Raw genomic sequence first — 27,936 nt, 5'->3', positions numbered from 1 at the left:
AGTGTCCATCAGCAAGAGTGGCGTGGTAACACTGTTGAGTGAACTGATGAATCCTGAAGGACATAGCTACCTGGCTAAGCCTGCAGTAGGTGGTGAGAGAACCCATGCCTGGTGAAACTACTGGATCCCTTGAGTGGATAGAAAGCAACTGTTCTCCTAGGTTGGGAGGTCAGCCACAAGGGGCCATAGTTTAGGTTAAGGGGCAGGAGATTCAGAGCAGATTTGAGGAAAAAGAGATTCACCCAGAGGGTGGTGGGAATCTAGAATGCACTGCCGGAAACCTTACAACCATTAGAAAGTATTTGAATGAATTGAAACATCATACTAGTGAAGGATATGGTACTGGAAAATGGGATTTTCATGACTTTAGTGGTGGTTATTGTCAGTGCAGACTCGATGGACTGAAGGGCCTTTTCTGCGCTCTTCCTCATAAATCTATCTGTCCCGCACAAGTGTATGTGTCAATGACAGTATTAGTAGGAGTGGCCGTACAATCTTTGTTGAGACAAAGTTCTGTCTTTACACTGAGGATACCCTCTATCATGTTGTACGGCACTACTATGCTAGCAGAACTGACCTAGAAGCTCAAAACTTAGCACTTAAGTGACCCTTTAGCAGAAACAGATTATATTCGATCACAATCTGTAAACTCATGAACCAACTTGTGATTCAATTCATGATTACTAAGAACAACACAGCACAGGAAACAGGCCCTTCAGCCCTACAAGCCCACGCCGCCCATTTTGACATTCCTCATTCCAATCCTCCTCCTACCAATGACTTTTGTCTACGCCTCCTGGACTCCACAATAAAGGTGTGCAAATTTAGGGAATTATATGTGCGTCAGATTAAGGGAGGTCTAATTTAGGGACAATTTGTTAACACCAATCAGCCTAAAAGCACGTTTTTGGGGTGTGGGAGGAAACCGGAGCGCCCAGAGAAAACCCACGCAAGCATGGGGAGAATGTGCAAACTCCCACAGACACCGACCCAAGTAGGAGATCCGACCCAGGTCCGTGTATCTGCACAGCACACAGTGATAGTCACTGAGCTGTCGTGTTGCCCGTCAGTTGGTCTAGTTTAAGCGTACACTATTGACATGAAGCACTAGGCAACTCTCGAAGCAACGTCCAAGAGTAGCCCTCGCACGACCCACCTTGTTGGCCAACAAGGCGGACCGAATCACCTATGGATGTTAAAAAAATGACATCAATAAATATACACAGCTTATACAGACGTTCACGGAAGATCCCCAGAAGCTCAAACGTAAAACAGGTGAGCCATAAGATATGTTGGACGGTCCATAGGAATCTATTGATTCCCAGGAACATCCTGAGGCTCTTGATCCTTAATTAGAACAATCTTTTGTATCCCTCCATCTCTAGTCAGCTCATGTGCCTATCTAGGTAAGCCTTAAACAACTCTAGCATACCTGCCTCCACCACCCTACTTGGCAATGCATTCCAGGCTCCCACAACCCTCTGTGTGAAAAATCTCCGTCTAACATCTGAATTATACCTCGCCCCTCTAACCCTAAGCCCATGGCCCCTCATGATTTTCGTATCCAACCTGGGAAAAAGCTTCCCACTGTTCACTTTATCTATACCCTTCATAATCTATACACCTATATTAGACCTCCCCGCATTCTCCGTCTTTCCAGAGAGAACAGCCCCAATTTGCCCAATCTCTCCTCATAGCTAAGACCTTCCATAACAGGTAGCATCCTGGTAAAACTCCTCTGCGCTCTCTCCAGGGTCTCCATGTCCTTCCGGTAGTACAGCGAACAGAACTGGACGCAGTACTCAAAATGCAGTCTAACCAGCACTCTATACAACTGCAACATTAGACGCCAGCTTTTATACTCTATACCCCTCCCTATAAAGGCAAGCATTCCATATGCCTTCTTCGCCGCCTTCTCCACCTGTACTGCCACTTTCAAGGACTTGTGAACTTGCACACCTAGGTCCCTCTGTGTTTCTATACTCTTAGCAGTCCTATCATTTATCGTATAACCCCCCCTACATTATTTCTTCCAAAGTGCATCACCTCGCATTTATCTGGATTAAATTCCATCTGCCATTTCTCTGCCCAATTTACCAGTCTGTCTATATCCTGCTGTACTGTCTGACACTGCTCATCACTATCAGCAAGTCCAGCCATCTTCGTGTCATCTGCAAACTTGCTGATCACACCATTTACTCTCTCTTCCAAATCATTTACATATATTACAGATAGCAGAGGTCCCAGTACTGAGCCCTGCGGCACATCACTAGTCACATACCTCCAGCTAGAAAAAGACCCCTCCACTGCTACCCTCTGTCTCGTGTTACCAAGCCAGTTCTCAATCCATCTGTCCTTGTATCCCATGAGCCTTAATCTTTTTCACCAATCTATCACGAGGGACTTTGTCAAACGCCTTACTGAAATCCATATAGACAACATCCACGGCTCGACTTTCATCAACCGTTTTTGTCACCTCCTCAAAAAATTCTACCAGATTGGTAAGGCATAACCTCCCCTTTACGAATCCATGTTGCCTGTCACTAATCAGATTGCCATGCTCTAAATGCGTATACATCCTATCTCTACGAATCCTCTCCAACAACTTCCCTACCACTGACGTCAAGCTCACCGGCCTATTGTTACCCGGGTTATCCTTACTACCCTTTTTAAACAATGGTACCACGTTCGCTATCCTCCAGTCCTCTGGGACCTCACCTGTGTCCAAAGAAGAGACAAAGTTTTGCGTCAGAGGCCCAGCAATTTCATCTGTTGTCTCCCTAAGCAGCCTAGGATAAATGCCATCAGGCCCCGGAGAGTTATCAGTTTTAATATTACCTAAAAACTTCCTCCCTCTTAATGGTTATTTCCTCCAACGGGATTACCATCACCCTGATCCAAGGTCGACTATAGAGGAAATATCTAAAAATGCGATCGGGCATATCTAAAAATGCGATGCTACGACACAGGATGTGCATGCATGTTAAACAGCAGAAACAACATGTAATAGACAGAGCTAAGCATTCCAGACCAGTGGTTAGTATTGCTGCCTTATGCTTAAGGGACCTGAGTTCAATTTCAGCCTTGGGTAACTGTCTGTGTTGAGTTTGCATGTTCTTCCCATGTCTGTGGGTTTCCTCCAGGTGCTGTGGTTTCTTCCAACAGTCCGAAAGATGTGCTGGTTAGGTGCATTGGCCATGCCAAATTCTCCCTCAGTGTACCTGAACAGATGCCAGAGTTGGCGACAGGTGGATTTTCACAGTAACTTAATTGCAGTGTTAATGTGAGCCTACTTGTGACACAAATAAGCTTAAACTAAACCCTTTGATGGTGGCTAAAGATAAGGCTGAAGCATTTGCAATCTTCTTTCACCAGAAGCTTAGAGCGAATGATTCATCTCAGCCTCCTCCTGCGGTCCACAGCTTTAGAGAAACCGGTCTTTAGCCAATTTGACTCATTCTATTTGATTTCAAGAAATGGCTCTGTTTTACTGCACTGTTGTCAACAACATTCTTACTGCACTGTTGCCAACTTGTATTGCTGAAATACTGTATCTGTAGCCAAGCTGTTCCAGTACAGCTACAACTAACTGTATGGCTGCCAGTAGCCGTGCAATTTAAAATTAGGGACCCTTGAGGCCAGAAATGGAACAGTGCAAGTATCAGGAGCTTCTTCCTTTTTCTCAAAATTCACAACCAGGACTGTCCTGGTGGATCTACCATTTCAGTCTATTCCTGCCCCATTTAACTTATTTCTTCCTATCTTAACTCAGTTTTTCTCCCCTTGTCCAGTTTCTTCACACCTATATTCTCGATTCTGCTGACTTCCATTTAAACAATTTCTGCTTTCCCTGCTCTAACCACCACCTCTTCACTATGGTGTCCAATCAGCAAATCGATTTTGCGCCAGACCATCTGAGGGCTTCTTCCCCATTCATCACTGCCCTCCTCCGCCTGACTGAACTTGTCCTCTCATTGAACAATTTCTCCCTTTCTCCAAATAAAAGATATGGGAATAGGCACTCACATGGATCCTGGTTAGAACATAAAACACTACAGCACCATCAGGCCCTTTGGCCCACAAGTTGCACCAATCACATCTATACCTACCAAGCCATAGAACTATCTGTAACTTCCAATGCCATTAGATCCCATATACTCATCCAGAAGTCTTTTAAAAGAGCCCAGCAAGTTTGCCTCTACCACCACTGACGGCAGCCGATTCCACTCACTCACCACCCTCTGAGTGAAAAACTTACCCCTAAATGTGTAGTGGTCCATTTTGGCAGGACCAATGGGATGAACGAGTACACTATCAAGGGCAGGAGTCTTAGCAGTGTTGAAGAGCAGAAGGATCTTTGGGTCCGGGTCCACAGGACTCTTAAATCGGCCTTGCAGGTGGAGGATGTGGTCAAGAAGGCATATGATGTACTGGCCTTCATTAATCGAGGGATTGAGTTTAGGAGTCGGGAGGTAATGCTGCAACTTTATAAGTCCCTTGTCAGGCCCCACTTGGAGTACTGTGCGCAGTTCTGGTCACCTCACTATAGGAAGGACGTGGAAGCTATTGAAAGGGTGCAGAGGAGGTTTACAAGGATGTTGCCTGGATTGGGAGGCATGCCTTATGAAGATAGGTTGAGGGAGCTGGGACTCTTCTCCCTGGAGAGGCATAGGTTGAGAGGTGACCTCATAGAGGTTGATAAAATGTTGAGAGGAATCGATAGGGTGGATTCTCAGAGGCTATTTCCCCGGGTTGAAATGGTCGCTACGAGACGACACAGATTTAAGGTGCAGGGAAGCAAGTACAGAGGTGATGTTAGGGGTAAGTTTTTCACTCAGAGGATGGTGAGTGAATGGAATCGGCTGCCGTCAGTGGTGGTGGAGGCGAACTCGCTGGGGTCTTTTAAAAGACTTCTGGATGAGTATATGGGATTTAATGGGATTGGGGGTTATAGATAGGTCTATGGATTGGTAGGTATTGATGTGATCGGCGCAACTTGTGGGCCGAAGGGCCTGTTTGTGCTGTAGTGTTCTGTGTTTGATGTTCTATGCTCTATCTCCTTTGTACTTGCTTCCCAGCACCTTAAACCTGTGTCCTCTCATAGTGACCATTTCAGCCCTGGGAAATAGCCTCCGAGAATCCACCCTATCTATTCCTCTCAACATTTTATTAACCTCTATCAGGTTGCCTCTCAACCTTCATCTCTCCAGGGAGAAGAGCCCTAGCTCCCTCAACCTATCTTCATAAGGCATGCCTCCCAATCCAGGCAACGTCCTTGTAAATCTCCTCTGCAGCCTCTCAATAGCTTCCACATCCTCCCTGTAGTGAGGCGACCAGAACTGCGCACAGTACTCCAAGTGGGGTCTGACAAGGGTCTTATAAAGTTGCAGCATTACCTCCCGACTCCTAAACTCAATCCCTCGATTAATGAAGGCCAGTACACCATACGCCTTCTTGACCACATCCTCCACCTGCGAGGCCGATTTAAGAGTCCTATGGACCCGGACCCCAAGATCCTTCTGCTCTTCAACCCAGCTAAGACTCCTACCCTTGATATTGTACTCCTGCATCCCGTTGGTCCTGCCAGAATGGACCGCTACACGTTTATCCGCGTTGAAGTCCATCTACCACTTCTCTGCCCAGTCTTGCATCCTATCTATGTCACACTGCAACTTCTGACATCCCTCCAGACCATCCACAACACCACCAACCTTCGTATCGTCGGTGAACTTACTAACCCATCCCTCCATTCCTCATCCAGGTCATTTATGAAAATGACAAACAGCAAGGGTTCCAGAACAGATCCCTGGGTCACTCCATTGGTGACTGACCTCCATACAGAAAAAGACCCATCCACAACCACTCTCTGCCTTCTGCAGGCAAGCCAGTTCTGGATCCACAAGGCCAAAGCCCCTTGGATCCCATGCCTTCTCTCCTTCTCAAGAAGTCTTGCATGGGGGACCTTATCAAACGCCTTGCTGAAGTCCATGTAAACCACGTCCACCGCTCTTCCTTCGTCAGCTCAAAGTAGATGAGCTGACCTCTGAGCTTCAGACACTGAGGCTCATCAGGGAGAGGGAGTGTAACCTGGATAATGGAGTGCAAGAGAGATCCACACCCCCTAGACTGGCTAATTCTAAGGGTCAGGAACAAGAGGGTGCTGCTGGGGGGAGGAAGGAGGGGGGTGTGGGGAGGAAGGGTGAGAGGAAGGAGGGGGGAGTGGCGAGGAAGGAGTGGGGGACCCAAAGGCCTCAGCCTCTCAATCTGCACAACAGGTTTGAGGTTCTTGCTCCCAGTGTGGACAAGAATGAGGGCTGTAAGGTTGATGAGCAAACTATCCACGGTACAGTGGTGCAAACACAGGACAAAGAGGAATGTAGTGGTAATTGGGGATAGTGTGGTTAGGGGTATAGACACTGTCTTTTGTCACAGTGATAAAGAATACAGAAGGGTGTGTTGTCTGCCTGGTGCTCGGGTCCAGGATGTCTCATCTGGGCTGCAGAGGAACCTGGAGTGGGAGGGTGAGAATCCGGTCGTTGTGGTACACGTGGGTGCCAATGATAGAGGCAAAATGGGAACTGAGGATCTGCAGAGGGAGTATGAAAAGCTGGGAATGAAATTAAAAAGCAGAACCGACAAGGTGGTTATCTCTGGATTACTACCTGAACCACGTGCAGATGGGCGTAGGGTAGATAGGATTAAAGAGATGAATGGGTGGCTCGGATTGGTGTGGAAGGAATGGGTTTGAATTTATGGGGCATTGGCATTGGGGTATTGGGGCAGGTGGGACCTGTTCAGATGGGATGGTCTTGGTCTGAACCGTGCTGGGAACAGAGTCCTGGCGAATCGTATAACTAGGACTGTAGATAGGGCTCAAAACTAATTGGGCGGGGGGGGGGGGGGGGGGGGGGTGTGGTTCTGGTGGTGGTGGTGGTGGTGCAGGGGTAGGAGAAATTACATTGTCTAAAGTAAAAGAGAAGGTACGGGCACGAGAAAATGTTGAGGATGGCCCAATAATAAAGGGACTAGGGGGCATGAGAAAGGTTGGTAGCGTTCATTCAAATAGGGTCCAGATAAAGGCTGGGATAAAAACACTTTACCTGAATGCACGAAGCATTCGGAACAAAGTGAATGAGCTGGTGGCGCCGATCAGCACAAATGGATATGATCTGGTGGCCATTACGGAAACATGGTTGCAGGGTGACAGGGACTGGGAACTGAATGTCCAGGGGTATCAAGTGTTTAGGAAGGATAGACAGGAGGAAAAAGGGGGAGGGGTAGCTCTGCTGATTAGGGATAGTATCAGGGCAGTAGTAAGGGAAGATATAGGCTCCAAAGAGCAGAACGTGGAATCGTTGTGGGTGGAGATAAGGAACAGTAAGGGGAGGAAGACGCTGGTGGGTGTGGTCTATAGGCCCCCAAATAATAACTTGGAGGTGGGGCGGGCAATAAACAAGTAAATAAATGATGCGTGCAGGAATGGAACAGCGATAATTATGGGGGATTTCAATCTACATATTGATTGGTTGACCTATGTCGGACGCGCTGGGCTTGAAGAAGAGTTCTTGAAATGCTGTAGGGATAGTCTCCTTAGACAGCGTGTGACAGAACCGATGAGGGAGCGAGCTATCTTAGATCTGGTGTAATGTAACGAGGCAGGTAGAATTAGGGATCTTGTTGTGAGGGATCCTCTTGGGACGAGCGATCGTTGTATGGTTGAGTTTTTGATGCAGATGGAGGATGAGAAAGTAGGGTCCCGGACCTGTGTCCTCTGTTTGAACAGTGGGGAGTACGATAGGATGAGAGAGGAATTGGCAAATGTAGATTGGGGGCGCAGATTGGTCGGTAGGACTGCTGAGGAACAGTGGAGGATCTTTAAGGAGATCTTTTTCGGTGCTGAGCAGAAATATATTCCAACGGTAAAGAAGGAACATAGGAGAAGGGATAATCAGCCGTGGTTATCGAAGGAAATAAAGGAGAGTATTAAATTAAAAGCTGATGCGTTTAGAGTGGCTAAAAGTAATGGACGAGTAGAAGATTGGGAGAGGTTTAAAAATCAACAAATAATGACTGAGAAGTTGATAAAGAAAGGAAGGATAGACTATGAAGCTAAACTAGCACTAAATATAAAAAAGGACAGTAAGAGTTTTTACAAATATATAAAGAAGAGGAGGCTGGCTAGAGTGCATGTTGGACCCTTAGAGGATGAGAGGGGGGATTTAGTGGTGGGGAATGAGGAAATGGCTGAGGCCTTAAATAAGTTTTTTGCCTCAGTCTTCACGGAGGAGGACGCGAATAGTTTGCCAGATATTAAAGATAGAAGGATGGTAGGAGTTGAGGGCCTGAATGCGATTACTGTCACTAGAGAGGTAGTGCTTGATCGACTAGCGGGACTGATGGTGGACAAGTCCCCAGGACCGGATGGAATGCATCCCAGGGTTCTGAAGGAAATGGCAGAGGTGATAGTAGACGCCTTAGTGATTATTTACCAAACTTCGCTGGATTCCGGGGAAGTGCCAGAAGATTGGAAAACAGCTAATGTTACGCCGCTGTTTAAAAAACGTAGCAGACAAAAGGCAGGGAATTATAGGTCGGTTAGTTTAACGTCTGTTGTTGGAAAAATGCTGCAATCTGTCATCAAAGAAGAAATAGCGAGGCACCTACAGAAGAATTGTTTGATAGAGCAGACGCAGCACGGATTCGTTAAGGGGAAGTCGTGTTTGACATTTATTGGAATTCTATGAGGATGTGACTAGTGCGGTAGACAAAGGGGAACTGGTGGATGTGGTGTTTCTCGATTTTCAGAAGGTGTTTGATAAGGTGCCGCACAAAAGGTTGCTTTAGAAGGTTAGGGGGCATGGAGTTGGGGGTAAGGTGTTAGCGTGAATAGAGGATTGGTTGTCTAATAGGAGGCAGAGAGTTGGTATCAATGGGTGCTATGCTGATTGGCGGTTGGTAACTAGTGGAGTGCCGCAGGGATCGGTGCTGGGGCCTCAGCTATTTACCATTTATATAGGTGATCTGGAGGAGGGGGCTGAGTGTAGGGTGTCAAAATTTGCTGATGACACAAAGATGAGTGGAAAAGCAAATTGTGCGGAGGGTGTGGAGAGTCTGCAGAGGGATCTAGATAGGCTGAGCGAGTGGGCGAGGACCTGGCAGATGGAGTACAATGTTAGCAAGTGTGAGGTTATCCACTTTGGCAGGAATAATAGTAGGAGGGATTACTATTTAAAAGGCGAAAAGCTGCAGCGTGCTACGGTGCAGAGGGACCTGGGGGTCCTTGTGCATGAGTCGCAAAAACCCAGCCTGCAGGTGCAGCAGGTGATCAAGAAGGCAAATGGGATGCTGGCCTTTATAGCGAGGGGGATAGAATATAAAAGCAGGGAGGTCTTGCAGCGACTGTAGAGGGCACTGGTGAGGCTGCAGCTGGAGTATTGTGTGCAGTTTTGGTCACCGCACTTGTGCAAGGATATTTTGGCCTTGGAGGGAGTGCAGAGGAGGTTCACTAGGCTGATGCCGGAGATGAGGGGGTTGGACTATGAAGAGAATATAAATGGACTGGGTCTGTACTCAACAAAGAACAAAGAACAACCCAGTACGGGAAACAGGCCCTTTGGCCCAACGAGCCCGCGCCGCCGCATCCTCCTACACCTATTCTACCCTGTGTGTCTACGAGTGGAACCCCTAACTTAGCCAGATTCAGGGGAGAATAGTGCCAATTTGGTAAACCAATTAGCCTAAGAGCACATCTTTGGGGTGTGGGAGGAAACCGGAGCGCCCGGAGGAAACCCACGCAACCACAAGGAGAATGCGCAAACTCCCACAAACACAGGCCCAAATCCATGTATCTGCACAGCTAGCAGTGCTAGTCACTGAGCTGTTGCGGCGCCCATCTACCGGTCCAGGATCAAGCACACACACTGACACGAAGTACTAGGCCACTCCCGGAACCTCCAAGAGCAGCCCACGCACGACCCACCGTGTGCATGCCCCTTGTTTGACAACAAGGTGGACCTCCGCCTGTGGAATAAAAAGACAAAAACGTTAACATACAAGTCTGCATTTCCGGTGTCTCCCGAGGCTCTGACCCTATTTAATACGCCCTACTATAACCCTCCATCCTCGTTTCGCTCATGTGTCTATCTAAGTAAACCTTAAACGAGTCCAACGTTCCTGCCTCCACCACCCTACTCGGTAGCGCGTTCCATACCCCCACGACCCTCTGCGTGAAGAACCTTCCTCTCACATCCAAATTATACTTCTCCCCCCTCACCCTTAGATCATGACCTCTCGTAATTGTACCCAGTCTAGGGAGCAGTCTCTCACTATTGACTCTATCTATTCCCTTCAGTATCTTATATACCTCTATCATGTCTCCCCTCAATCTCCGTCTTTCCAAGGAGTAAAGTCCCAGTTTCTCCAACCTTTCCTCGTAACTCAGTCCCTCCATGCCAGGCAACATCCTGGTAAACCTCCTCTGCACCCTCTCCAGAGTCTCCACGTCCTTCCAGTAGTAAGGTGACCAGAACTGGACGCAGTACTCCGAATGCGGTCTAACCAACGTTCTGTACAACTGAAGCATTAGACGGCAGCTCCTATACTCTATACCCCTTCCTATAAAGGCTAGCATTCCATAAGCTTTCCTCACAACCTTCTCCGCTTGTGCCACAACCTTCATAGACTTGTGAACCTGCACTCCCAGGTCCCTCTGTATTTCTATACTCCTGATGGGTCTACCTTTTATCACGTAGTTCCTCTCTGCATTATTCCTTCCAAAATGCATCACCTCGCATTTGTCAGGATTAAATTCCATCTGTCACCTATCTGCCCAATTTACCAACCTATCTATATCCTGTTGTATCACCTGACATTCCGCTTCAGTATCCGCCAACCCTGCCATCTTGGTGTCATCCGCAAACTTGCTGATCACACCACTTACACTCTCTTCCAAATCGTTTATGTATACTACAAAGAGGAGAAGTCCCAGTACTGAGCCCTGCGGCACACCACTGGTCACTGGCCTCCAGCCCGAAAAGGTCCCCTCAACAACTACCCTCTGTCTCCTATTGCCCAGCCAGTTCTCAATCCACCTAGCTACCTGTCCTTGTATCCCATGCGCCTTAACCTTTTCTACCAGCCTACCATGAGGGACTTTGTCAAACGCCTTACTGAAATCCATATAGATGACATCAACGGCTCTCCCATCGTCAACCGTTTTTGTCACCTCCTCAAAGAATTCTACCAGATTCGTAAGGCAAGACCTCCCTCTAACAAAGCCATGTTGCGTGTCCCTAATCAGATCGCAACGCTCCAAATGCTCATACATCCTACCCCTAAGTATTTTTTCCATTAATTTCCCTACCACCGATGTCAAACTCACCGGTCTATAATTTCCAGGGTTATCCCTACTACCTTTTTTAAACAGCGGTACCACATTTGCTACCCTCCAGTCTTCTGGGACCTCACCTGTGTCCAAAGAAGAGACAAAGATTTGCGCCAGAGGCCCAGCAATTTCATCTTTCACCTCCCTAAGCAGCCTGGAGTTTAGAAGGATGAGGGGGGAATCTTATAGAGATGTATAAGATAATGAAAGGGATGGATAAGGTAGAGGTAGAGAGATTCTTCCTGCTCAGAAAGGACAGCAGGACTAGAGGGCACAGCCTCAAGATAAGGGGGGGGTGCAGTTTAGAACAGAGTTGAGGAGGAACTTCTTCACTCAAAGGGTGGTGAATCTCTGGAATTCTCTGCCCGTTGAAGTGGTGGAGGCTACCTCGCTAAATATATTTAAGACATGGGTAGATAGGTTTTTGGTAGGCAAGGGAATTAAGGGTTATGGGGAGAAAGCGGGAAAGTGGAACTGATCTACTTCAGATCAGCCATGATCTTATTGAATGGCGGGGCAGGCTCAAAGGGCTAGATGGCCTACTCCTGCTCCTATTTCTTATGTTCTTATGTTCTTATATCAATATGTTCAGTCACATTTTCAAAGAACTCAACTGGGCTCGTAAGGCACGAACTGCCCTTGACAAAACCATGCTGACTATTCCTGATCATTCTAAACTTCTCTAAATGCTCATAAATCTTGTCCCTCAGAATCCTCTCCATCAACTTACCAACCACTGAGGTCAGACTCACCGGTCGATAATTTCCCGGGCTATCCCTGTTCCCTTTCTTGAAAACAGGAACCATATCCGCAATCCTCCGGAACCTCTCCTGTCTCCATCGACGATGCAAAGATCATCGCCAGGCGCTGTGTAATCACTTCCCTCACCTCCCACAGTAACCTGGGGTACATCTCATCCGGTCCTGGCGACTTATCTACCTTGATAGAATTTAAAAGCTCCAACACATCCTGTTTCTTAATATCCATATACTCAATCTTTTCAGTCTGCCGCAAACCTGTAGTACAACCTCCACTTTCCACCGTGAATACCGAGGCAAAGTACTCATTAAGCACCTCTGCCATTTCTTCCAGTTCTACACAGACTTTTCCCCCTTCACCTCATATAGGTCCTATCCCTTCTTTTCTCATCCTTTTACTCTTCACATATTTGTAGAATGCCTTGGGATTCTCCTTAATTTTACCCACCAAGGCCTTCTCATGTCCCCTTCTGGATCTCCTAATTTCCTTTTTAAGCTCCTTTCTACAAGCCTTATACTCCTAGATCCTTAAAATCTCTTAGCCCTCTGAACCTTTTATACGCCTTTCTTTTCCTGACCAGGTTCAGCACAACCTTCGTGCAGCAGGGCTCCCGCGACCTACCAAAACCTCCTTGTCTCATCGGAACGTTGTCGTGCAGAGCTCCAGTCAAACCTTCCTTGAAAATCCGCCACCTTCCTTCAGTACTTTTCCCTAAGAACACCTCCTTCCAGTTTACTCGTCCAACTGTCTGCCTGATGTCATCCTATTTCCCCTTACTCCAGACAAACACCTTCCTAGCCTGCCTGATCCTATCTCTTTCCAATGCTATCGTGAAGGAGTTAGAATTATGATCTTCATCCCTGAGATGCTCTCCCACCGAGAGATCCGTCACCTGTCCTGGTTCATTAGCCAGCACCAGGTCAAGTACAGCCTCTGCTCTTGTAGGCTTATCCACGTGCTGTGTCAGGAAACCCTCCTGAACACACCTAACAAACTCCTCCTCATCCAAACCCCTTACCCTAGGGATATTTCAGTCGATGTTTGGGAAATTAAAGTCTCCCATCACGACAACTCTGTTATTACTACATCTCTTTAGGATCTGTTTCCCTATCTGCACCTCAGCTTCCCTGTCACTATTGGGCTGCCTCTAGAAAACACCCAGCAAAGTTATCGACCCTTTGCTGTTCCTAACTTGCACCCACAGAGACTCCGTAGACAGTCCCTCCTCAGCATCCACCTTCTCTGCAGCCATGACACTGTCCCTGATCAACAGTGCCACTCCGCCACCTCTTTTGCCCCCCTCCCTGTCCTTCCTGAAGCATCTGAATCCCAGCACCTGAAGTACCCAGTCATGTCCCTGAGACATCCGAGCCTCTGTAATGGCCACCACATCACATTCCCAAGTAGCAATCCACGCCCTAAGTCAGCTACTTTGTTCACTCCTCTCCTGGCGTTAAAATAGACACCCTCAGGCTGGGCACTTCCCTTCTCTATTACCCGTCTAACCTCCCTCTCGTATTGTCTACAGTCCTTCTCTACCTGGGAGCTAACCTCCTTGCTCTCAGTCACCTCATGTCTATTCCCTCCCCCCAGCCTTTCTAGTTTATTGCCTGATTTTTTGTGCGGTATCTTCCCTTGTTCCAGTTGTACTCAGGCCAATTCCCGCAGCTTTCTTTTCGGCGTGTCATTGACTATCGGTGCCACCTCATACTCTTGAAAATATTCATCAATTTTTTTTTTCCAATTTCCACCTTTGTCTCACCATCACATGGTCCATTCTGACACTTCCCTTCCCTTCTCTGGGGCAGATTGTCCATAAATATTCGTTACAATCCCACTGACTCCCACAGGTCCCTTGAACTACACTTCTTCACACTTTGCTTTTTGTAAGGACTCCATTCTCTCATTTTCTCCATCACTGGTTGTTATACCTGTTCTGATGATGCTACCTTCCACAATGTCACTTCCAACGTCTTCCTTTTTCCTGAGCTGAGGATTCCCCACCCCCACTGTGGTTGTCAGGGCCCACAACTTGGGGTGTCACAGTAGTTAGCACTGCTGCCTCACAACAGGAACCCAGGTTCAATTCCGACAGTCTGTGTGGAGCTTGCATGTCTGCGTGTATTTCCTCTGGGTGCTGTGGTGTCTTCCCACAGTGTGTGGGTTAGGTTGATAGACATGCTAAATTAACCCTAGTAAGGGTAAATATGTGAGGTTATGGGAATAGGCCCTGTGTGGGATTGTAGTCAGTACAGACTCAGTGGGCCAAATGGTCTTCTGCATTGTAGGGATTCTTTGATGAGAACTATGTCTGCCCCATTTCCCACTTTTCTGTCTTCAAGTCTTTTCTCCCCCTCAGAAGCATGATAGGGTTCCTTTGGTTCTCATTTTCCACCCCACCAGCTTCTGTATTCAAAGACTAATCCTCCATCATCTCCACCATGATATCACCATCAAACACACCTTCCCTTCCTCTCACCTGTCAGCATTACGAAGGGACCGTTCCTTCCACAACACTGTGTTCCACTTCTCTTTCATCCCCAACACCTCATCCCCTTTCATAGAACATAGAACATTACAGCACAGTACAGGCCCTTCGGCCGTCAATGCTGTGCCGAGCTATGTCCAATCCCAAGATCAAGCTATCCCCTCCCAATAATTCTGGAGTGCTCCATGTGCCTACCCAACAACCACTTAAAAGTTCCTAAAGTGTCCGACTCCACTATCACAGCAGGCAGCCTATTCCACACCCCAACCACTCTCTGAGTAAAGAATCTACCTTGGACATCCCTCCTATATCTCCCACCATGAACTTTATAGTTATGCCCCCTAGTAACAGCTACATCCACCCAAGGAAATAATCTTTGCATGTCCACTCTGTCAATCCCTGTCATCATCTTATAAACCTATATTAAGTCCATGGCACCTTCCCATGTAAATGCAATAGGTGTGAGACACTGCTTCTTTACCTGCTCCCTCCTCACTGTCCAAAGCCCCAAACATACTTTCCAGGTGAAGCAGTTATTTACTTATTCATTGCTCATAATGTGATCTCCTTTAGTTTGGGAAGACCACACCAAGACAGGGTGACTGCTTTGCAGAACACCTTCACTCAATCCACAAGCATGGCCCTGACCTTACAGTTGCTTGCCATTTCAACTTGCTCTCATGTTCACATTTCTGTCCTTGACCTGTTGCAGTGTTTCCGGGGAAGCCCAGTGCAAGTTGGAGGAACAGCACCTCATTTTCTGACCAGTTTGTGAATTCAACATCAAGTACAACAGCTTGTGATCATGAACCCTGTCCTTCGTTTTGAATTCAATCTGTATCTTGTTTTTGCTTTCAGAGTGCGCTTTTATTCTGCTATTCACTCCTACCCTGGACCAATCCTTCATTTCTTTTACCTTTCACTTTGTATTTGGTTCCATGGCATCTTTGTCATTTAATCTTCCCTGCCCTCTGAACTTTTCCTGACCTCCTTAACTACACCTTTTTTCAAAGGCATAAAATGCCTCACATTCCTGTTTCTCTTCCATTCCGAAGCAGGGCCAAATTAGCTGCAAAAGGTTAACTCTGTTTCGCTTTCCACAGAGGGCTGCCAGCCCTGCTGAGTTTTCCCAGCGTTTTGTTTTCTTTATAGATACCTGAGGGTTGTGGGACTGGAGATGATTATAGAGATGGTAGCGATGAGGTCATGGAGGATTTGAAAACAAGAATTTTAAAATCAACTCGGAGTCAACTTGGGTAACCAAGCACAGGGGACTTGGTGCAAATTAGAATAGGGACAGCAGAGTTTTGGATATTTGGAGTGTAGAATATGGAAGGCCACCCAGAACCATGCTAGAATAATAAATTTAAAGATAACAGTGTACATGAGCTATTTAGCAGCAGGGATGGGTAGATTTGGGTGATATTAGAGGTAGAAGTAGTGGTCTTTGTGATGGTGTATTTATGTGGTTAGAATCATAGAAACATAGAATCCCTACAGTGCAGAAGAGGCCATTTGGCCCATCAATGCTGCACTGACTCTCTGAAAAAGCATCTTACCCAGGTCGTCTTCTTCCACTCTATCCCTGTAACAGCATACATTTATCATGGCTAATTCATCTAACCTACGCATCTCGGGACACTAAGGGACAACTTGGCATGTCCAATCCACCTAACTTGCACATCTGTGGGAAGAAACTGGAGCACCTGAAGGAAACCCACGCAAACACAGGAAGAATGTACAAACTCCACACAGTCATCTGAGGCCAGAATTGGATCTGGGCCCCTGGCGCTGTGAGGTAGCAGTGCTAGCCACTCTGCCACCATGCCAGCCCTCAAAGAAAGCCATTATGTGGGCTTGTGCCGAAACCTGTGATTGAACCAGGGACCTTTAGATCTTCAGTCTAACACTCTCCCAGCTGAGCTTTATAACTCCACATATATTTACTCCACTAATTTTCCTGACACTAAGGGACAATCTTAACATGGCCAATTTCCCTGAGCTGCACATCTTTGGATTGTGGGAGGAAAGAGAAGCACCTGCACATCTGTGGGAAGAAACTGGAGCACCCGGAGGAAACCCATGCAGACACAGGGAGAATGTACAAACTCCACACAATCAGTCACCCAAGGCCGGAATTGAACCCAGGTCCATGGCACTGAGTCAGTAATGCTAAGCACTATGCCACTGTGCTGCCCACAATGTGGGGTCACAACATAGTTTTCCTAATATTTAATTGGAGGAAATTTCTGCTGATCCAGTGCAAGATTTACTCCCAGAATATCAGTGCAAGAGTTTCTCAGGATAATGTCCTAAGCCCAATTTTTTTTTAGCTGCTTCCCCCCATCAGAAGGTCAGAATGATCATTGCAGTGTTTGGTTCTATTTGTGACTCCTCACATAATGAAGCAGTGTAACTTTGTGCAGTTAGACCTGGGTCATTCTTGGGCTAAGTGATAAATTTATGCCACAAAACTGCCAGACTATGACCTTTTCTCAGAAGAGAAAATTTGTCCATGTCCCCACAACATTAAACAGCTTTATCATTGCCAGGTACATCTAATGGTGTGCTGAATGGTGTCAACAAGCTGCATTTGGCCAAAGAATAAAGTGGGACAGCCAGAACCTGCAATTCTACAGCTGGTTACGTGCCTCCTGATTCGTACAGAACCATACAATGCAGAAGAGTCATTTGATCCATCGAGCCATCACCACCATTCATTAGGAACAATCATCAAATTCAGTATCACCATCTTTCCATTTCCTTTGATCCCTTTAACCACAAGTATCTTAGAATCCCTGCACTGCAGAACTGTTTACCATTTATATAGATGATCTGGAGGAGGGGGCTGAGTGTAGGGTGATGAAGTTTGCTGATGACGTGAAGATGAGTGGAAAAGCAAATTGCATGGAGGGTGTGGAAAGTCTGCAGAGAGATCTGGATAGGCTGAGCGAGTGGGCGAGGACCTAGCAGATGGAGTATAATGTTAGCAAGTATGAGGTTATCCACTTTGGAAGAAATAATAGTAGGAAGGATTATTATTTAAAAGGCGAAAAGCTGCAGCACCCTATGGTGCAGAGGGACCTGGGGGTCCTTGTGCACGAGTCGCAAAAACCCAGTCTGCAGGTACAGCAGATGATCAAGAAGGCGAATGGAATGATGGCCTTTATAGCGAGGGCCATAGAATATAAAAGTAGGGAGGTCTTGCTGCAACTGTTCAGGGTACTGGGAGGCCACAGCTGGAGTACTGTGTGCAGTTTTGGTCGCCACACTTGCGGAAGGATATATTGGCCTTGGAGGGAGTGCAGAGGAGGTTCACTAGGCTGATACCGGAGATGAGGGGGTTGGCCTATGAAGAGAGACTAAATAGACTGGGTCTGTACTCGTTGGAGTTTAGAAGGCTGAGGGGGGATCTTATAGAGATGTGTAAGATAATGAAGGGGATGGATAGGGTAGAGGTAGAGAGATTCTTCCTGCTTAGAAAGGATAGCAGGACTAGAGGGCACAGCCTCAAGATAAGGGGGGGGTGGGTGCAGTTTAGATCAGAGTTGAGGAGGAACTTCTTCTCTCAAAGGGTGGTGAATCTCTGGAATTCTCTACCCGTTGAAGTGGTGGAGGCTACCTCGCTGAATATATTTAAGTCACGGGTAGATAGGTTTCTGATAGACAAGGGAATTAAGGGTTATGGGGAGAATGTGGGAAAGTGGAACTGATCTACTTCAGATCAGCCATGATCTTATTGAATGGCGGGGCAGGTTCAAAGGGCTAGATGGTGTACTCCTGCTCCTGTTTCTTATGTTCTTATGTTCTTAGAAGGAGGCCATATAGCCCATTAAGTCTGCATTTACTCTCCGAAGAGCATTTTACCCAGGCCTAATCCCACACCATATTTCTGTAACCTATAGCTTATCCACCGAACTTATACATGTTGGACATGAAGTGGCATTTTAGCACTAGTCCAACGAACCTGCACACTTTTGGACTGCGAGGAAATGAGAATACCCGGAGGAAATCCATACAGACAAGATGATCAGAGGGTTAGATAGGGTGGACAGTGAGAGCCTTTTTCCTTGGATGGTGATGGCTAACACGAGAGGACATAGCTTTAAATTAAGGGGTGGTAGTTATAGGACGGATCTCAGAAGTAGGTTCTTTACTCAGAGGGTAGTAAGGGCGTGGAATGCCCTGCCTGCAGCAGTTGTGGACTCGCCAACTTTAAGGGCATTCAAATGGTCAGTGGATAGACATATGGATAACATTGGAATAGTTTAGGTTAGAGGGTCATTAGATTGGTTCCACTGGTCGGCGCAACATCGAGGGCCTGTACTGCGCTGTAATGTTCTATATTCTATCACATGGGGAGAATATGCAAACTCCACACAGGAGAGCTATATCCAATTTCTTCTTGTAATTACAAAATGTTTTGGCCTTGGCTACTTTCTGCAGTAGTGAATTCCACAGATTCACACTCTCTGGGTGAAGCAATTTCTCCTTACTTCACTCTGAAAAGATTAACCCCTTATCCTCAAACTATGACCTCCTAGTTGTGGACTCTCTCTCTCTTTCCCCCCACATCCCTCCCACATCATCCCCCCCCCCCCCCCCCCATCAAGAACATTAATCTGATCCTGTTAGAATTTCATAAGCTTCTGCGAGATCCCTGTAACTCTTCTAATGTCCAGTGAGTATATTTGTAACCAATTTAGTTTCTCCTCAAATGCCTTCCTCAGAATCAACCTGGTAAACCTTTGCTGCACTCCCTCTGTAGCTGGAACATCCTCCCTCAGATAAGAACAACAAAACTGCACAAACTATTCCAGATGTCGCCACACTGATAAGGTTGCAATAAAACAGCCTCTCATTGTGAAAGCCAACATATTATTTGCTTTTTTTATTGCTTGCTGTAACTATATGTTTACTTTCAACGACTGATGCGCAAGGACACCAAAGTCTCACTGAGTATCCAGCTCTTTCAATTTACATCCGTTCAAATATTCAGATTTTTCCTCACATGCCCCTAAACTTCCTACCTCACATCTTGAACTTGTGTCGGACTGACCCTTCAACCAAGAGGAACCGCTGCTTCCTATCCACTCTGTCCATGCCCCCCATAATCTTGTGCACCTCAATCAGGTCACCCTTCAGTCTTCTCTGCATTAGCAATTCCCACAGTGCCAGATCAGACTGGGAACAGAGCGAAGCCCACAGTGCCGGATCAGACCGGGAACATATTTTTCACCCTGACATATATTTCAGGACATGGTATTGAAAGCATTGCACAACTTGAAAAGAGAATTTCTGCATTAAATTTAGTCAGTCATTCACACATTTTTGTGATGCCTTTGGGTCTGGGGTCCCAGCATTCTTTGGAGAGAGGTTCTTTTTTTAAGATATGGCCAGTCCTTCCTGCAGGTACAGTTTGTGTCCTGATAGATGAGCACAGACCACCACAGGGTTAGCCTGAACTTGCTGGTCTATCACTAAGTCTATTTTGCTTGAATCCTTGTACAAATGTTTGAAGTTGTAAACAGGTGACACAAGTTTAAGTTTCAGGCTAATTTGTTTTTATTCATTTGTGGGACTTGGGCATCGCTGGCTGATCAACATTTGTTGCCCATCCTTAATTGCCCTTTACAGTGGGGTTTTGTTGCAGATATTGAATCTTGAGTGATATGTCACCTTTATATTTAGTTGTTTGCTCCTAACTCTTCTCCTCGGGCAGTATGACCCTGAGTAGTATTATGTGCAAAAATAAGGACATTGTAATAATTCAGTCAAACATCATTTTCCCACCATCAACAAACCCTCTTTATTGTGCACAAAAGGAAAAGGCTGTTCCCGTGGCTTACATTCGGCTAGACTTTGCCACGGGACCTACACCCCCAGTCCAGGTAAAGTTACAGGCTTAAAAACCCTGCCGGCTGCTTCCCATTGTGCTTAATACTCTTACTCCATGAAGCCCACGGATAGATCTACTGATGATCCCCTGTAGACTTCGTGCTTGTCATAACATCCCTCCTGCCTTATGTCTGTGTCTCTCCCAGCAACCCCAATGCGATGAGAGATCCTTTCCATCGCATGACACTCAGGTGGCAGTCTGTTGAAGGCAGGGGCTGGTGTAAACTGAGCAGATGACTTCTTTTCCAGAGGGAGCAAAGCAGGGTTGCCGAAGCTGGTTGCGCTTCATCCCAGAGGCCCACTTCTTCAGCCTCCATCTCTGAATCTGTATCTTTGCTATCTGGGGGGGCGTACGCGGAGTCCACTTCAGGCTGAGGACTAGCACCGGCAGTGGCTATCACCATGATCAGTTGCAGAGGCAGCTCATGCAAGGACTCCCTGACCCTGAAGTGGACTTGTGTTTCTTAAAGGTTTTATCCTGAACTTTGATCTTCTAAGTTACTGGTCCTGTTTTCTCGAAAATGATTCCAGGGACCAATTTGGAACCGTTCCTGAAGTTCCTTGCGTAAACCAGATCACTCGTTGCAACAGTTCATTCTGACCTCACGGAATCAAAGTTTCTTTTTTTGCATTTCCTGTTGGGATGCCATCTTCCCCATCATGTTTAGGAATAATACCTATTCCTAAACATGATGTTTAGGAAACCGTTGTCCCATCAACAGCTTGGCTGGAACATCTGTTGGAGTGTGCGGTGTGGTCCTATAACCAAACACAAATCATACCGATCTAGATTTCATGAATACTGCAGGTTGTTTCTTCATGCCGTTTTTGAGGTTTGAACTGCCTGTTTGCCATCCATTTGATTATTCTGGAAGTGTTGGGTACGATTGGAGAGCATGAAGTTCTGGAAATCATCGCTAGTAAAGCCCATGCCATTGTCAGAAACTAGGAATTCCAGTGTTCTATGTGTGCTGAAGCTTTGCAATAATCTCCTGATCGTAGCGTAAGTAATCATGCAGCACTTGCGGTATATCAGCATGTGCTTGCAATGTATATCCACCATGATTAAGAACATAGAACCCATTAAGGAACCTGCAAAGTCCACAGGTCCATCCACACATGGCATGCCAGGCCAGGAGGCTGAGCGTGGAACAGGTCACATTGCTTTATCAAGACGTCATCTAAGTATACTGCTACTTTGAGTAGCCCTTGAATGATGTTCTGCATAACTCTTTGGAAGATGGCTCATACTGACGAGACCCCAAAAGACAAATGGGTAAACATGTAGAGTCCCTTATGTGTGTTGATTGTCACATTTGCCGGGAGGACTTGTCCAATTCAAGCTGGTGGTAGGCATGGCTCATGTCGAGCTTGGTGAATATCTTGTCACCTGTTAGCTTGGCGTACAGATCTTTAATCTGGGGCACAAGGTACCTATCGAGTTTGGAGACCCGATTGACCACCAGTTTATAGTCATTGAACATAAGAACATAAGAAATAGGAGCAGGAGTAGGCCATCTAGCCCCTCGAGCCTGCCCCATCATTCAATAAGATCATGGCTGATCTGTCATGGCTCAGTTCCACATTCCCGCCCTCTCCCCATAACCCTTAATCCCCTTGCCTACCAAAAACCTATCAACCCGCGTCTTAAAAATATTGAGCGAGGCAGCCTCCACCACTTCAACAGGCAGACAATTCCAGAGATTCACCACCCTTTGAGTGAAGAAGTTCCTCCTCAACTCTGTTCTAAACCGCACCCCCCCCTTTATCTTGAGGCTGTGCCCTCTAGTCCTACTGTCCTTTCTGAGTGGGAAGAGCCTCTCCACCTCTATCCTATCCATCCCATTCAACATCTTATACGTCTCAATGAGATCTCTCCTCATTCTTCTAAACTGTAATGAGTACAAGCCTAGTTTATTCAGCCTCCCCTCATAGTTCAACCCCCTCAACTCCGGAATCAGCCTAGTGAACCTCCTCTGCACTCCCTCCAAGGCCAAAATATCCTTGCGTAAGTGCGGCGACCAAAACTGCACACAGTACTCCAGCTGCAGCCTCACCAGTGCCCTATACAGCTGCAGCAAGACCTCCCTACTTTTATAGTCAATCCCCCTTGCTATGAAGGCCGGCATTCCATTTGCCTTCCTGACCACCTGCTGCACCTGCAGACTCGGTTTTTGCGACTCATGCGCAAGGACCCCGAGGTCCCTCTGCACCATCGCATGCTGCAGTTTTTCGCCACGTAAGTAATAGTCCTTCCTACCATTATTCCTACCAAAGTGGACAACCTCACATTTGCCAACATTAAATTCCATTTGCCAGTTCCTGGCCCATTCGCCCAGCCTATCTAGATCCTTCTGCAGACTCTCCACATCCTCTGCACAATTTGCTGTTCCACCAATCTTGGTGTCATCAGCAAATTTCGACACCATACACTCGGTTCCCTCCTCCAGGTCATCTATATAAATGGTAAATAGCTGAGGCCTCCGTGAAGACCCTGGGGCACTCCACTAGTCACCAACCGCCAATCCGAATAGCACCCATTGACCCCCACTCTCTGCCTCCTATTTGACAGCCAATCCTCTATCCACGCTAACACCCTACCCCCAACTCCATGCCCCCTGACCTTCTGTAATAACCTCTTGTGAGGCACCTTGTCAAACGCCTTCTGAAAATCAAGAAACACCACATCCACCGGCTCTCCTCTATCCACCGCCCGAGACACATCCTCATAGAACTCCAATAAATTCGTCAGACACGACTCCCCCTTAACAAAACCGTGCTGCGTCTGCTCTACCAAACAATTCTCCTCAAGATGCCTCGCTATTTTCTCCTTGATCACAGATTCTAACATTTTTCCTACAACAGACGTTAAACTAACCGGCCTATAATTCCCCGCCTTTTGCCTGCTACCCTTCTTAAACAACGGCGTAACATTAGCCGTTTTCCAATCTTCTGGCACTTCCCCGGAATCCAGCGACGTTTGGAAAATAGTCACCAAGGCTTCCACTATCACCTCCGCCATTTCTTTCAGAATCCATGGATGCATTCCATCCGGTCCTGGGGACTTGTCCACAATCAGTCCCTCCAGTCTGTTGCGCACCGCCTCTCTAGTAACAATAATGTCATTCAGGCCCTCCACTCCTACCATCTTTCCATCGCTAACACCCGGCAAATTATTCATGTCCTCCTCCATGAAGACCGAAACAAAAAAGTTATTCAGGGCCTCAGCCATTTCCCCATCCTCTACCACTAAGTCCCCCCTCTCATCCTCTAAGGGTCCAACGTTCACCCTAGCCAGCCTCTTCCTTTTTGTGTATTTATAAAAACTCTTGCTATCCTTTTTTATATTAAGTGCTAGCCCAGCTTCATAGTTTATCCTACCCTTCTTTATGAACTTCTTTGTCATTCTTTGTTGACATTTAAACCTCTCCCAATCCTCTTCTCGCCCACTACTCTTAGCTACTCTAAACGCATCCGCTTTTAATTTAACACTTTCCTTTACCTCCTTCGTTATCCACGGCTGATTATCTCTCCTCCTACGATCCTTTTTAACCATCGGAATAAATTTCTGCTGAGCACCAAGAAAGATCTCTTTAAAGATCCTCCACTGTTTCTCAGCAGACCTACCTTCCAACACACTCCCCCAATCAACATTCGCCAATTCCTCTCTCATCCTACCGTACTCCCCTCTGTTCAAACAAAGGACACATGTCCGGGATCCCACTTTCTCCTCCTCCATCTGCATCAGAAACTCCACCATACAATGATCACTCTTCCCAAGAGGATCCTTCACCACAAGGTCCCTAATTCTACCCGCCTCATTACATAACACCAGATCCAAGATAGCTCGCTCCCTCGTCGGCTCCAACACACACTGTTCGAGGAAACTATCCCGGCAGCATTCCAAAAACTCCTCCTCAAGCCCACCACGTCCAACATGGGCCGACCAATCAATATGTAGATTGAAATCTCCCATAATTATGGCCGTCCCATTCCTGCACGCCGCATTTATTTGCGCGTTAACAGCCCACCCCACCTCCAGATCATTACTCGGGGGCCTATAAACGACACCCACCAGCGTCTTCCTCCCTTTGCTGTTCCTAATCTCCACCCACAACGATTCCACGTTCTGCTCTTTGGTTCCTATATCATCCCTTACTACCACCCTGATGCTATCCTTAATCAGCAAAGCTACGCCCCCCCCTTTTTCCTCCTGCCTATCCTTCCTAAACACTTGATATCCCTGGGCATTCAGCTCCCAGTCCCTGTCACCTTGCAGCCACGTCTCTGTAATGGCCACCAGATCATATCCATTTGTGCTGATCTGCACCACCAGCTCATCCACTTTATTCCGAATGCTTCGTGCATTCAGATAAAGTGCCTTCATCCCAGCCTTCACCTGTACCCTATTTGCAAATACAAATGATTTGTCGTGCTTAAGAACAGGGACTACGGGCACGACCCATTCTGAAAATTGCACCAGTCTTATCATACCCAAGTTTTCCAGGCACTCGAGTTTAGTTTCCACCTTCTCCAAAATGGAGTAAGGGACTGACGTGGCTGGGAAGTACCTAGGTGTAACATTGGGTCAACATAGATTTTGGCCATGGCTCCTTCTATTTTCCCAGGTCCATCCGAAAAACTTCAGTTTACTAACTGTTAAATTTGTAAAGTCCCCTACATCTAGCCTGAAGATCTTCAACCAGTTGAGTTGAATCTGATAGATCAGTATTTCCCCATTATGGTTGGTCCGTGCTCCCGTACAACAATGATTGGGAGACAAAATGACTGCTGTCTGTAAGTCACTGGGGCCACTATGGTGCCTTTTATTTGTCAAGATTCCCTCATGTAGATGGCTAGCCTGCCCTGTGTAATTCCTACTACTAATAATTCCTACTCTACTTGTAATTCCACCATTATCAGGACAACTTCTGTTGTTAGAAAATGATTCAGTTGCAGTGTCCCTTGCTCTGAAAGAGGAGAAACCTGCATAGTGCGCTCAGGTATGAGTCTCTGCTTTCTTCCTAAGCAGCACACGTTTTGCCAGTTCCCGTAGCATAGCTGTGGCTATGTCCTTTGACAGTGTGTGTAATAGTCCATCAACTGGCATCTAGACCCCTCTGGAGTATGTTCTTATTCTTGGAATTGGCACTGCCATACCTTGACTGGTGGTGACATTAGGGTTCCTATATTGAATTATATCCATTGTATTAATACTCGATTGACACGCACACTATCCATTGAGGACTGGTTGCATGAGCTCCCTCCCCCAGTTGTCCGTTGCTACCTGATTCTCCTTGTAGCTCCTGAGCCTCTTTTTCTCATTCTGAACTGACAAGGCTACCTCAGTGGCTTTTTAAAGTCCAAATTGGGTTCTGCTGACAGCATCTTTTGGATGGTCAAGTCATTTATGCCACATATCAATCTGTCCCGCAACATTTCATTAGGAGGCAATCCAAATTTACAGCGTTCAGCTAGTTTCCGCAAAGTCTCAGCCAAAAACGCAGTGACAGGCTTCCCAGGAGTTCTCCCAGCTGGTTTGAAACAATATCTCTGGAGGATTACCGGAAACGTCAGGTCATAGTGATATTTTTACTAGTTTATTCAAAGCTTTTGAGTCAGGGGCATTCGGATAGGTCAGATTTCTTATCACACTGGACGTTGTGGCCCTGCATGCTTGTAGCAATATTGACAATTTTTGTCAACTTCAGTGTTGTTAACATGGAAGAACTAAAGTTTGTGCGCAGTGTATTGGGTCCGGTTTTCTCCACACGTCATAGGACTCAAATTTCCCAAAAAGAGGCATAATGGTTTTTTGTTGTTGGAGAAATTCATAATGTTTGGATGTTGTCCGCAGGGAAAGATGAAGATAACAGGAAACAATATTGGCAGCGATTCTTCCTAAAAAGTTCTAGGTGTTGAATTTGCTGGAAAACTGGGGTAAATCACACTGGTTTCTTCAGTGCAACTTCAGACACAAATCTCCCACACTCTGCAATGCAGACGTCACAATCAAAAGTATCATTAAAAGCTCGGGGGAGGCGGGGGCTATTCATGCTGAAGGCTGGGCCTCTGCATGAGCAGTGGCCCCTATCTGTCAGCTGGCAGCTTGCTGGCCAGCTTGATCATTGGCAAGCCTGGAACTCCCACACTGCTGCCCCCCTCCCTGGCCTGATTGTGGTTCCCCCCCCCCGCATGTCTATTCATAGGCCAGCCCTCAAACCACCACCACCAAACCCCCCCCCCCCCCCGCCCCATCCAGGACCACTCAATTTCTAGCCCCCCTTTGCCCCTTCGCAGCCCACCCCGGTCGCTGGCCTCCCTCCTGCCCCAATCGCAATGGCAGAGTGGCAGCAGGAGCTCCCACCCCCATCTATTGTCTCCTAGGCTCTGCCCCATGCCTGATGGGCAGTGCCAAGGTGCCCCCCTGGGCATAGGCACTTTGCCCCTTGGGCAGTGCCAGGGGGCCCATGCCCAGCGAGCACCAACTCCCACCACCCAACTCTCTGTGGTGCCCCAATTGCTCCACCTTCATCCCAGTGGGATCATCCCATTAATTCCCCAAAAGTGGGGGCTAGTTTGAACCCCACTGAAGTGAAATACTCCAGATGGGGTGGGAGATGCTAACAGGCCCAGAGAATTCAGTTCTGGGCCTGCTAATCAGATTTAAATTAAAAATAGATTTAAATCATTTACCTGGTGTTTCCCACCTGTTTCCAGCGTGGCTCAGAAGGTGCAGGGTATCCGGCACTAGGAGATGTGCACACTACAGGATCTCAGTGCGATGGGAGAACCGCCCTCATTTTTCCTCCATGTTGCCAAGTAGTAGCTAAGTGCCAGTTTCCCATCACCGACAACCTTTATTGTGCAACGAAGAAAAAAGCTTCTGCGGCTTTGTCAGGTAGTCCCCAGCCCGCATAAAGTTACAGGCTTAAAATATCTCTGCTGACCACTTCCCATTTGGCAAGGCTCCACTTGCCCAATAACGCTGCTGGTACCCCAGGAAGTTCACAGGTTCATCTACTGCTGATCCTTCATGGTCACCATAAACATAAACCACATGGTTGCATAAGGTTAAATCGTATGGGCTCCAGGATGAGGTATCTAAATGGATACAAAATTGGCTTCTTGACAGAAGCCAGAGGGTGATTGTAGAGAGTTGTTCTTCAAACTGGAAGCCTGTGACCAGCAGTGTGCCTCAGGGATCAGTGCTGGGTCCACTGTTATTTGTCGTTTATATTAATGATTTGGATGAGAATATAGGAGGCCTGGTTAGTAAGTTTGCAAATGACACCAAGATTGGTGGCATAGTGGATGGTGAAGAAAGTTATCTCTGATTGCAATGTGATCTTGATCACTTAGGCCATTGGGCTGACGAATGGCAGATGGAGTTTAATTTAGACAAATG

General features: G+C 46.9%; 1 protein-coding gene across 2 annotated transcripts in view; it reads left to right on the top strand.

Moving 5' to 3' along the window:
* The window catches only part of ryk (receptor like tyrosine kinase), a 367,912-nt gene that overhangs the window by 93,770 nt on the left and 246,206 nt on the right, over positions 1–27,936 (top strand). The gene's annotated exons all lie outside the window — the stretch shown is intronic.

This window comes from Carcharhinus amblyrhynchos, chromosome 3, assembly GCF_965287045.1.
Source record: "Carcharhinus amblyrhynchos chromosome 3, sCarAmb.v2.hapA, whole genome shotgun sequence".
Classification (NCBI taxonomy): Eukaryota; Metazoa; Chordata; class Chondrichthyes; order Carcharhiniformes; family Carcharhinidae; genus Carcharhinus; species Carcharhinus amblyrhynchos.
The sequence above is the reverse complement of the archived record's forward strand: the minus strand, read 5'-3'. Positions and strand labels throughout refer to the sequence as shown.